At 44.1% G+C, this 12,607-nt stretch overlaps 3 protein-coding genes and 1 pseudogene across 5 annotated transcripts in view; all 4 read right to left on the minus strand.

Annotated features, from left to right (window-relative positions):
• LOC101554848 (protocadherin alpha-C2) overlaps positions 1-12,607 on the minus strand; it is a 236,676-nt gene that overhangs the window by 180,987 nt on the left and 43,082 nt on the right. The gene's annotated exons all lie outside the window — the stretch shown is intronic.
• Positions 1-12,607, minus strand: part of LOC105943052 (protocadherin alpha-1-like) — a 210,956-nt gene that overhangs the window by 146,162 nt on the left and 52,187 nt on the right.
• LOC101549903 (protocadherin alpha-4-like) overlaps positions 1-12,607 on the minus strand; it is a 176,337-nt pseudogene that overhangs the window by 146,161 nt on the left and 17,569 nt on the right.
• The window catches only part of LOC129406117 (protocadherin alpha-3-like), a 183,997-nt gene that overhangs the window by 146,159 nt on the left and 25,231 nt on the right, over positions 1-12,607 (minus strand).

The raw sequence follows: 12,607 nt of genomic DNA on the forward strand, positions 1-12,607 counted from the left end.
TTTATTATCCTGATTTCTCTCACCATTGTTCCGCATTCAATATGAAAGATTTTCAGATGTGAAAACGGATGTCTTGAATTCCAGAGAATTTCGTGATCAAGAGCGACATCATGTGGTCCAAACAGTAAGTACGATCTCGAAAGTGAACTTGTTAAGTACCTTATTAAGGTAGTTTTATTTCAACCTTTATACTTTTTCCTTTAACTTTTGTTAAACTGTACCAGAACATTTCTCACAGTTGACTTCTTAACACATACTTAGGAGAATGAACTAAGTATTTAGTTTGACCATAATTGTGGTTTCTATGTTTTGTAAATAGTTTTTAACAAAGTTTTAAAATGTTGCCAAATGCCAAAGTGGCAAAAATGTGAGTCCTGTTAATAATAAGCTTTAAATGTTTTATTCTGGGGGAGAGTGTAGTCTGTAGTCTTAAAAACACTGATCCTTGCTAAGAAACTGTTGGACTCTAGAGACCAAGATCTTATTCTGCTATTGGGAGAGAAAGGTATAGTAGTTTGTCTTTAGAAAGCAAGGAATATAAGCAAGTTCCATAAATATTTTTCTTATGAAAGCACAGAATATGTTTCTTATATATTTGAAGAAAATAATTTTGAAGTGCATTTTTGTGACAGAAGTATTCTAAATCTCATTTCTACCATATACGTTGTCTTGGAAATTTATGATTCTTTGTCTATATTCAATTTTCTAAGGCATCATGTTTTATAAATACATACCTGTTTTAACAATATTCAATTTGATTTAGGTTACAAGATTGAATTATTAAGTATTAATGATAAATCATTAAAAATCATTAAATATGGATATTCATCTGTCCATTAAATTAAATCTTATAGGACGAAACTCCTGTAAGAGGAGTTTCATTCTTTTAAGCACTTTTCAACAGAGCAAACTTTTCTAGATGATTTACTCCCATGTTTCCAATGGCAAGTAAAATATTCTGTCTGTATTTGAATACTTTCCTAGCATGGTATATACCCAAAATGAGTTTTAAATATTGCTGCTATCCTGAATAATAGCAATAACTTTTTATGGATTATCTTGTCCAGCCAGCCCGGTTAAACCTTCACTGCTTCTGGCAGTCACTTCCTGAAAAACACCTTTTATACCAGTTTTCACATGCCCTGTGTTTGGTGACTTTCAAATGACTTTTGAGGTAACTTAAAATTTCTTCATAGAAACATCCAAGAACACTTATTCATAGACTGTCCCTACCTTTTGTTATGGGAATCTGATTTTAACCAAGTCAGATTATTTTCTGTTTCCAGGTAAGTTTTCCCCCTTTAGACCTATGTTGTATTGTGTTTATCATGCAAATAATTATCTCTCTCTCAAAATAGTCTTCTCCAAATATATGTCTCATATACTAACTGAGATTTTATGCATGGAATCATATACTATTATTTAATCCAAAGTATTTTTGAGTACTACATCCCAAATACAGTAACAGAAATATACATGCCTCTCAGAGAGCCCGGCAAGCTACTGGCAGTGTCTTGCCCACATGGGGAGAGTCTGGCAAGCTACCCGTGACGTATTCAATGAGCCCAAAACAGTAATTTTTTATTCCCCTGACCCTAAAAGAGCCTCCAATCAATGGGAAAGATGAGTAAGGAGAGGCTGCTAAATTCTCAGGGCTGGAAGGAATAGAGACATTACTGGTGCCCGCTTGAGTAAATCGAGAAACAACGGGATGACAGTAATGACAGTGACAGTGACAGGTAAGCTTGGGGATTTCTATTGATTAATTTACTTAAGTTCCTCTATTTACAAGGATACTTATGATATTTAATGTTCTCTCAAAAATATTATCCATTTTAAGAGAAACCAAAATATCATAATTCTTGAAAGGCTACTAAGTGAGGGGAACAGGCAGCTTTGTAAAAATTTCTGACCACCTATCTTGACTCCATCAAATGTATTGTCATCTAAAAAGGTTATTTTAATATAGGACACATATTCTTAGATTTCTATGAACATCTTCAAGCAAGGTCTTCTTAATTTAACAATGGTGAAACTGAGGCCTTTAGACACCTTCCTAGAATCATTTAAAAATATTTATGATTTTATAGCAATGGTTGTCTATTCTTTAAAAAATCAGATTTTTTTTGCTTTTTGGGTCACACCCAGCGATGCACAGGGATTACTCCTGGCTCTGCACTCAGGAGTTACTCCTGGCGGTGCTCAAATATGGGATGCTGAGAATCGAACCCGGGTCAGCCACGTGTAAGGCAAATGCCCTACCCACAGTGCTATTGCTCCAGCCCCAAATCAGGTTGTTTTTTAAGGCTGTTACATACCACTTTCTTTATGAATGATATATCACTATGTATATAACCATATTTATATCACTATCTATATAAATGTTTTTAAGGTTATTACCACTATCTATATAAATTTTCATTGATTAATGAAAATAGCCATTTCTCACATTGTTTACAGTTTCAGGTTTATATCAGTCATGCTAGGGGTAGAGCATTTTCCACTGAGGACTGGGATATAATCTCAGGCCATGAATGATAGGACAGTGAGTAGGGTATTTGCCTTGTATGCAGTCAACAGAGATCCAATCCCTGGCACCACATAGAATCCCTGAGCCCTACCAAGAGTGATCTCTAAGCACAGAGCCAAGAGTAAAACCTGACCTCAGCCAAATGTAGCTCAAACAAAGCCAAGCATATAGGGGCCGGATGGATAGCACTGCAGGTAGGGCGTTTGCCTTGCACACAGCCAACCTGGGTTCAATCCCCAGCATCCCATATGGTCCCCCAAGCACTGCCAGGAGTAATTCCTGAGTGCAAAGCCAGGAGTAACCCCTGAGCATCGCTGGGTGTGACCCAAAAAGAAAAAAAAAACCAAAGCCAAGCATATGTCCCACCCCCTTAATCCAGAGTCTCATTCCTATATATGCTGGTTTTTATAAACCTAATAGCAATACTGATGGTTTCTGTAATTTTATGAAAGAAAGTAACTACATTTAGAGGCAGAATACTCAACACAACCCTCTGTTGTTAGTGACATAGTGAACTAATATAATCATTGTAAGACTCTCTAGGAGGACACAGCAAATACCCTTTGACTGAAATTAAAACAAAGTGGAAATCATGACAGCTACCAGGCACTTTATATTTTATGATTCTTCACAGAATAATAACACCTGATTAAATTCAGCAGTTACTATTTAGCTGAGTTGAACATATGAATCAGTTATTAAAAATACCTAACAAATATCAATTTACTAAACAGAAGATTCTTGCCACAGATACTGCTGTTTATCACACCACTTTTATAGGTAGAAAATTGGAAGCATGATGAAACAGTTCTTGAAGTCTTGCTAAATGGAGTTGGTAGTGGTGGGATTTAGAAAACAGAATAGATGCAAATGCAATATGTAGAACTTTCTCCACAGTCCTCATACAAAGAAATAGTAAACACTGAACATCATGACACAAAAAATAGATCAGTAAATTAGAAGAACTCCCCACAAGGGAAACTATCACATAAGATTCAAAGAGAGACACAGTGTAGGAGGAACAGATTTTATATTAATTTACGTGACCCAAGTCTAAGTAACTAGAATTAGTATTTCATATGTATTTGAATGCCAGACAAGCTGAGTTAAAACAATGAATATCAAATAATAAAAACAAAACTTTAATTGGAGGAAATGAGGATACCATAGCAGGTAGAATGCTTGCTTTGTATGCATCTGACCCAGGTTTGATAACCAGCACCATAAATGGTCGCCTAATCCTGCCAGGAGTGATCCTTGAGCTCAGAACTAGGAGTAAGCCCTGAACACTGCTTGGTGTGCCCAAAACGAAAAAACTTTTAACTGGAGGAAAAAATCTTGAGTGTGGCATAATGATAACAATGGATAAAAATGCCTGATTCTGGGGCCAGGGTTGTGAATACCTGCCTTACATGTGTGAAGCCCTGAGTTGGACCTTCAGACGTGCATAAAAAGAAAAAGTTTAAAGTATATAATAATGTCTCTCTACACTTATATGTTCATCGCAGCACTGTTTACAATAGCCAGAATCGAAAAAACCCGAGTGCCCTAGAACAGATGACTGGTTGAAGAAACTTTGGTACATCTATACAATGGAATACTATGCAGCTGTTAGAAAAAATGAGGTCATGAAGTTTGCATATAAGTGGATCAACATGGAAAGTATCATGCTAAGTGAAATGAGTCAGAAAGAGAGAGACAGACATAGAAAGATTGCACTCATCCGTGGAATATAGAATAGTAGACTAGGAGACAAACACCCAAGAATAGTAGAAATAAGTACCAGGAGGTTGACTCCATGGCTTGGAGGCTGGTCTCTCATTCTGGGCAACTCAGAGAAGGGAGCCAAGTAAAATGTGGTCGGAAGTCATGCGGGGGAAGGGTGATGCGTGCCTAATGTAGACTAGAGACTGAACACAATGGCCACACAACACCTTTATTGCAAACCACAACACCTAATCAGAGATAGAGAACAAAAGGGAATACCCTGCCATAGTGGCAGTGTGGGGTGGGGGGGAGATGGGACTCGGGAGGGTGGGAGAGATGCTGGGTTTACTGGTGGTAGAGGATGGGCACTGGTGAAAGGATGGGTTCTCGAACTTTGTATGGGGGAAACATGAGCACAATAATGTATAATTCATTTCAATTCTTAATGTAATTTCATTAGATCAATAAAGTCCAGATTAAAAAAAATAAAAATAAATGAAATTTCAGAAAAAAATAAAGTATATAATAATGTCTGATTTCCTTCATGTTAAATTTAAAATAACCAATGGAATAATAATATATAGGGGAAGATATGAGGAGTGTGATGTGTTTTAAATTATAAAACACAGGGGGCTGGAGCGATAGCACAGCGGGTAGGGCGTTTGCCTTGCACGCAACCAACCCGGGTTCGATTCCCAGCATCCCATATGGTCCCCTGAGCACCGCAAGGGATAATTCCTGAGTGCAGATCCAGGAGTAACCCCTGTGCAGAGCCAGGTGTGACCCAAAAAGCAAAAAATAAATAAATAAATAAATAAATTATAAAACACAGGAAAGTACAGAATTGGAGAGGTAGATGGAGCTCATGATGCATACCTAACAAGTCCCACCTGGCATAAATTCTCAAACCACACTGTCACCTATACATACTACATTGTTATCTTGGGGGTCGAACTAACAGCTCTGGGTGGTCTGGAACCAGGAGCCCCAGAAGCACACTATTTCATTGAATTGTGAGTCCAGTGGTGACAATAACAGAGAGTGGCAGCAGAGACTTCCAAGCACATCTAAGAAGCCATTAAAGAAAATTGGATTCTAGGGGATTCTAATAAAAATTATTGAAAAGAAAATACATATTACGTTCAAGAATTCAGAGTGAATAAACGATAATGCAAACTAACCTTTGAAACGGAATCCCCATCTGCAGGTTGCAGTTCTCCATCTCTTGAGTCAGGTACACAAGGGCTGAAGGCCATGAGGTCTGTCTTGGGCGGCCCCTCCCCCGAGCACACCCTCTGCCGCCTCTGCTGCGAGTGCGACCAGCTCCCCACCGCGCTCGGCAGCACCAGTTCAGGCTTCCCCGCCGCGCACGCCTCCTCGCGGGCCGGCGACGAGCAGCGCAGCGCCGTGTACAGCAGCAGCGTGAGCACCAGCAGGCTGGACACGGCGCAGATGGCCACGATCAGGTACACGTTCACGTCCACCAGCGCCGCGCCGCCGCCCGCCGCCGCCGCGCCCGCCAACGCCGCCCGCGACGACGCCTTGGGCGCCTGGCCGCTCTCCACCAGCGACAGCAGCACGGTGGCCGTGGCCGTGAGCGCCGGCTCGCCGTGGTCCTTCACCAGCACCAGCAGGCGCTGGCGCGCCGCGTCCGCCTCGTCCAGGCCGCGCGTCGTGCTGATCTCGCCCGTGTACAGCCCCACGCGGAACGGGCTGCGCGCGCCGCCCGCCGCCGGCGCCAGCTCGTACGACAGCCACGCGTTGTAGCCCGAGTCGGCGTCCACGGCGCGCACCTTCGCCACCACGTGGCCCGCGCCCACCGAGCGCGCCACCAGCTCGCTGCTCGCGGCCCCCAGCACGCCCGCGCCCGCGCCCGTGGGCAGCAGCGCGGGCGCGTTGTCGTTGTCGTCCAGCACGAACACCTGCAGCGTCACGTTGCTGCCCAGCGGCGGCACGCCCGCGTCGCGCGCGCTCACCTGGAAGCGCAGCAGCTCCAGCTCCTCGTGGTCCAGGGGCTGCAGCGCGAACACCTTGCCACTCTCCGCGTGCACCGACACGTAGCTCGACAGCAGCCGCTCGCCCACGCGCCGCTCCACCAGCGAGTACGACACGCGCGCGTTCTCCTGCGCGTCGGCGTCGCGCGCGGAAACCGTGAAGATGTGGCAGCCGGGCGCGTTGTTCTCCTTCACGAACACCGTGTATTCGGGCTGTGCGAACGCGGGTGCGTTGTCGTTCACGTCGGACACCTCCACAGACACGCTGGCCGTGGCCCACAGCGGGGGCTCGCCTCCGTCGCGTGCGGTCACCACCACCTGGTAGTTGGACACGCTCTCGCGGTCCAGTGCACTATCCAGCACCAGTGAATAGCGGTTTTTGAAGTTGGACACCAACTTGAATGGAACGTGAGGAGTTAGAAAGCAGGTGACTTGTCCATTGACTCCAGAGTCTTGATCGGACACACTAATTAGCGCTATGACAGTACCGATTTGGGAGTCCTCCCGGACAGGCAAGGACAAGGAAGTCAATACGATGCTAGGAACATTATCATTTTTATCCAAAACTCTCACTGAAACTGTGCAATGACCAACCATGGGAGGGTGGCCTTTGTCAGTAGCATCAATTCGGATTTTGTACAAATTTACTTTTTCATAATCTAAATTCTGCTGAATTACCATTTCTCCAGTATTGAGGTCTATTCTGAACTTATCACGAAATATAGGAGGAACCAGGCTATTAAAAGAATATAAAATCTCTCCATTAGCTCCTTCATCAGGATCAGATGCGTTCAGTCTAAAAACTACTGTTCCATTTTCTGAGTTTTCGAAAATCCTTACTTCGTATTCAGACTGTTCAAAACTAGGTGCATTGTCGTTCACATCCAATACTGTGATCAGCAACTGAACAGAGCCCGTCAGCTCAGGTTTGCCTTCATCAGTGGCCATGAGAAGTAGGCTATGCTCTGAAGTTTCCTCTCTGTCCAAGGATTTCCTTAACACGAGCCCAATTTGGGCATTTTCTTCATTATTTGTTTTCATATTTAGGGCGAAATATTCACTGGAGCTGAGTTTATAGTTTAATATAGAATTTGAGCCAACATCAGCATCCGTTGCACCCTCTAGTGGAAATAAGGAATCTGGCAGCCTAGATTCATAAATCAGCACTCTTTGTTCCTTCACTGGAAACACAGGCGGATTGTCGTTAATGTCCTTCACCTCCACCTCCACATAGAAAACCTGCAGAGGCCGGTCCACGATCACCTCCAAGTGGAGGCTGCACTCTGCCCTCCGCCCACACAGCTCTTCCCGGTCGATCCGAGAATTCACAAACAAAATGCCATTCTGCAGATTTACCTCCAGAAGGTCCCTGTGGTCTTCGGATGCCACCCGGAACAGGCGTGGCACCAGCTCCGCCAGCTCCAGCCCCAGGTCCTGGGCGATTCGGCCCACAAATGTACCGTGCTTGGCTTCCTCGGGGACCGAGTAATGGACCTGGCCGCTCCCTGCCTCCCAGGATAAGAAGAGCAGAAGCGAAAGCAACAGTAACCGGGATCCCAGTCTGTCTTCTGAGGTAATGACCATGTCCAATCCTGGTTTTAGTTCCATCAGAAGATCTCGGTTTGGAATTAAAATGAAATCTCTATGATCCAGCGTCTGTTAGTCCAATTCCTCTGCGCCTGCCATCATTTGGTTGATAGGAAGAATGGATTTTAAATAGCAGGATAAAACTTCATGGTAGACAGCGACATCATGTGGCGTCAAGGGGTAAGTCGATATGAATTCATATTACTGCCCTACTGTATGGTTCTTTAAAGTTAAAAATACCCTATTCTTTTATAGCACCTTATGTTATTTTAATAGTAAATATTCTCATGTTCGTTACATGCAGAGTTCGCATTATCCTTTCTTACTCATTAGAATAAAGAGTTTTGTTATTCAAGGAAAAGCACTTTACTCTGAATATTTCATATTCTAGTATAGATCAGTTTAGAATATTTAAGTATGATACAAACTTAGCTTGATATCTAGAAATGCAAAGGATTTCACACATTGTGTACAGAAAAAGCATGCACATATACCTATCACAAAACATGTTATATTTTGTTTTGTGCAAAAAAAGTAATTGAATAATAATGATTTAAAAACCTCATAAAATTATTAAAGTCCACTCTATGTTCAATGAATAATCCTATAAAAGTTTCTGCTGTCGAATAATTGAAGTGCACAGTTTAGTTCATAGTCTTCACATATTTTCCGACCACTCTCATTAGGCTCCTTTAACACTCCTTCACGTATTTCTCCAGTGTAATTTCTACCCATCATTTTTTGTAATTCTAATAATTCATTTGCTTCAACAATGTCCTCTTTCTTTACTCTCAACATCATCCTTCTATATATTTTCTTTTCCTTCAAAATACTTTCACTATTTCAAATAAGACATTTATTGAATGCACCTCCAAGTCTACATATATTTCCCCCATATCTGTAGCAATAATTGTCAATTTTACCCATATATTCTGTTGACCTGTGGAAATTTTTGATTAAAATTTGAAGATTATGAAGAAAAATCATTACACCCCCCATTCATGTATTTTTATAATTTATGTTATATAAAAATTGTATTATTTCTTTATCTCCCTTACATATTCAAAATCAACCTATGATTTACCTGTCTTTTCACATACCATCATGTTCCTCTTCACAAGAAAAGTTCTAATACTCAAAATCTAGAAATTTCAAGACATTACTGTCTTTTCTTTTTTTCTTTGCACTTTTTGGGTCACACCCAGCAATGCACAGGGATTACTCCTAGCTTTGCACTCAGGAATTACTCCTGGCAGTGCCCAGGGGACCATATGGGATGCTGGGATTAGAACCTGGGTCGGCCGCGTGCAAGGCAAATGCCCTACCCGCTGTGCTATTGCTCCAGCCCCAAATTACACTCTTTTCTATGTCAATTAAGATGTAATCAAAAGCCAACATCCCCTCTGTTATTTTCAAATAGTCTCTAGTGTGAATTACATATTTTATAAAATAAACATTATTTAAAAATGTTTCTAAACATAAGCAACAATGAAGCATTTCTAATTTTAAAATGTTAAAATTTTCTCAACTTTAAGAATTCACAATTACTACTATCCAATATAAAAATTAGTAAATTGAGAGACTGGCACAATAGTACAGCAGGTAAGGCCTCTGCTTGTATGCAACAGACCTCGGTTTGACCCCCAGAACCAAATAAGTTTACTCAAACCCTGTGAGGAATGATCCATAAATACAGATCCAGAAAGATGCCCTAAAAAACACTGGGTGGAGGCAATTTTTTCAATGGAATAGGAAGTCTACTTGTGCTTTGGTATTAAAAGTGAGTAGGTAACATTTTTTAATGTAAATGTAAGGTGGGGCCTGGGATGGAACCTAGGACACTTGGTGGAAGGAAGTTGATACAGGGAGAGAGATCCATACTGCAATATTGTATTCCAAAACTCAACTATGAATAACATTGTAAATTGTGGTACTTAAAAAAAACTCTTCTTGTGATGATGTAGGCAAGATATTTATTTGAATAGCTATGAACCATGCATCTTCTAACCTGCCAATTTGTTGACAATAAAGTTAATATATAGAATGTGAATGTTTTATTTTTAAAAAGCTGATTAAACAAAGTCACTAAATCTAAATACATAAAGTTAAATGTCAAATAAGTATCTAGAGATGTTTGCAAATGACAACAGGTTCAATTTTTTTAAAAAAATTACTTGCGGGGCCGGAGCGATAGCACAGCGGGTAGGGCGTTTGCCTTGCACGCGGCCGACCTGGGTTCGATCCCCGGCATCCCATATGGTCCCCCAAGCACTGCCAGGAGAAATTCCTGAGTGCAAAGCCAGGAGTAACCCCTGAGCATCGCTGGGTGTGACCCCCCCAAAAAAAAGCAAAAAAATAATAAATAAATAAAGTACAAAGTCTGGACAATTTTATTTTTTTTTATTTTTATTTTTTTTTGCTTTTTGGGTCACACCTGGCGATGCACAGGGGTTACTCCTGGCTTTGCACTCAGGAATTACCCCTGGCCGTGCTCAGGGGACCATATGGGATGCTGGGATTTGAACCCGGGTCGGCCGCGTGCAAGGCAAACGCCCTACCCGCTGTGCTATCTCTCCAGCCCCAAGTCTGGACAATTTTAAAAAAAATTACTTGCTACAGAAATACTAGAGAAAAATAAGCCAACTTCGTTTAATAAATGATTGAATATAATTGTTATTCCTCAGAGACAAAAAAGAAAAATAAACACAACTATATTAAAATTGTAGCACTGTAGCAATGTTGTCCTGTTGTTCATCGATTTGCTCCAGCGGGCACCTGTAATGTCTCCATTGTGAGACTTGTTATTACTGTTTTGGGCATACCAGAATACACCATGGGAGCTTATCAGGTTCTGCCATGAGGGCTATATACTCTTGGTAGTTTGCCGGGCTCTCCAAAGGGAGGAAGGAATAGAATATGAGTCAGCAGCATGCAAGGCAAATGCACTACATGCTGTGCTATAGCTCCAATCAATATTAAAATTATATTTTCCATATCTGACTTTAAGAATGAAAAATAACTGAAATATGCCTTATAGACTCTTCCTATATATATTATAAAAATTGAATTTTATGCTTATGAATTTAATTTGCTCAGGTTGAGAAGTTGTCCCAAACCTTGGAATACTCAGCGTAGATCTATATTTTAGTATCTTCTGCAAAACAAAAAATTAGTTCATGAGCTCCAACCTGAAAAAATATGAACAGTAATGGTGAATAACAAACACTATTAAAAACAATTAACTCATCACACCTTACTAGATATCTAGATTATCTGTAATTTTTTTTTTGCTTTTTGGGTCACACCTGGCGATGCACAGGGGTTACTCCTGGCTTTGCACTCAGGAATTACCCCTGGCGGTGCTCAGGGGACCATATGGGATGCTGGGATTTGAACCCGGGTCGGCCTCGTGCAAGGCAAACGCCCTACCCGCTGTGCTATCTCTCCAGCCCCTATCTGGATTAGCTGTAATTTTATGTACTTGAATTAGTACCAGTAAATAATACACATCAAAGAAATAATTTAGAAAAGGATAGAGCAATAAATTGAGAATAGAGAGAAATATAAAGTTTGTTTACATATAATATAGATATATGTGGACATGAGAAAGAATAAGATTTTGAGACTCACGGTATCTGCAGAGCCCGGACCCTGAGGCAGGCTGGGGCTGAAGGCCATGAGGTCTGTCTTGGACGGCCCCTCCCCCGAGCACACCCTCTGCCGCCTCTGCTGCGAGTGCGACCAGCTCCCCACCGCGCTCGGCAGCACCAGTTCAGGCTTCCCCGCCGCGCACGCCGCCTCGCGGGCCGGCGACGAGCAGCGCAGCGCCGTGTACAGCAGCAGCGTGAGCACCAGCAGACTAGACACGGCGCAGATGGCCACGATCAGGTACACGTTCACGTCCACCAGCGCCGCGCCGCCGCCCGCCGCCGCCGCGCCCGCCAACGCCGCCCGCGACGACGTCTTGGGCGCCTGGCCGCTCTCCACCAGCGACAGCAGCACGGTGGCCGTGGCCGTGAGCGCCGGCTCGCCGTGGTCCTTCACCAGCACCAGCAGGCGCTGGCGCGCCGCGTCCGCCTCGTCCAGGCTGCGCGTCGTGCTGATCTCGCCCGTGTACAGCCCCACGCGGAACGGGCTGCGCGCGCCGCCCGCCGCCGGCGCCAGCTCGTACGACAGCCACGCGTTGTAGCCCGAGTCGGCGTCCACGGCTCGCACCTTCGCCACCACGTGGCCCGCGCCCACCGAGCGCGCCACCAGCTCGCTGCGCGCGGCCCCCAGCACGCCCGCGCCCGCGCCCGTGGGCAGCAGCGCGGGCGCGTTGTCGTTGTCGTCCAGCACGAACACCTGCAGCGTCACGTTGCTGCCCAGCGGCGGCACGCCCGCGTCGCGCGCGCTCACCTGGAAGCGCAGCAGCTCCAGCTCCTCGTGGTCCAGGGGCTGCAGCGCGAACACCTTGCCGCTCTCCGCGTGCACCGACACGTAGCTCGACAGCAGCCGCTCGCCCACGCGCCGCTCCACCAGCGAGTACGACACGCGCGCGTTCTCCTGCGCGTCGGCGTCGCGCGCGGACACCGTGGAGATGTGGTAGCCGGGCGCGTTGTTCTCCTTCACAAACACCGTGTACTCGGGCTGCGTGAACGCGGGCGCGTTGTCGTTCACGTCCGATACCTCCACGGACACGCTGGCCGTGGCCCACAGTGGGGGCGAGCCCCCGTCGCGCGCGGTCACCACCACCTGGTAGTTGGACACGCTCTCACGGTCCAAGGCACTGTCCAGGACCAGTGAATAG

This window comes from Sorex araneus, chromosome 6 (genome assembly GCF_027595985.1).
Source record: "Sorex araneus isolate mSorAra2 chromosome 6, mSorAra2.pri, whole genome shotgun sequence".
Lineage (NCBI taxonomy): Eukaryota > Metazoa > Chordata > Mammalia > Eulipotyphla > Soricidae > Sorex > Sorex araneus.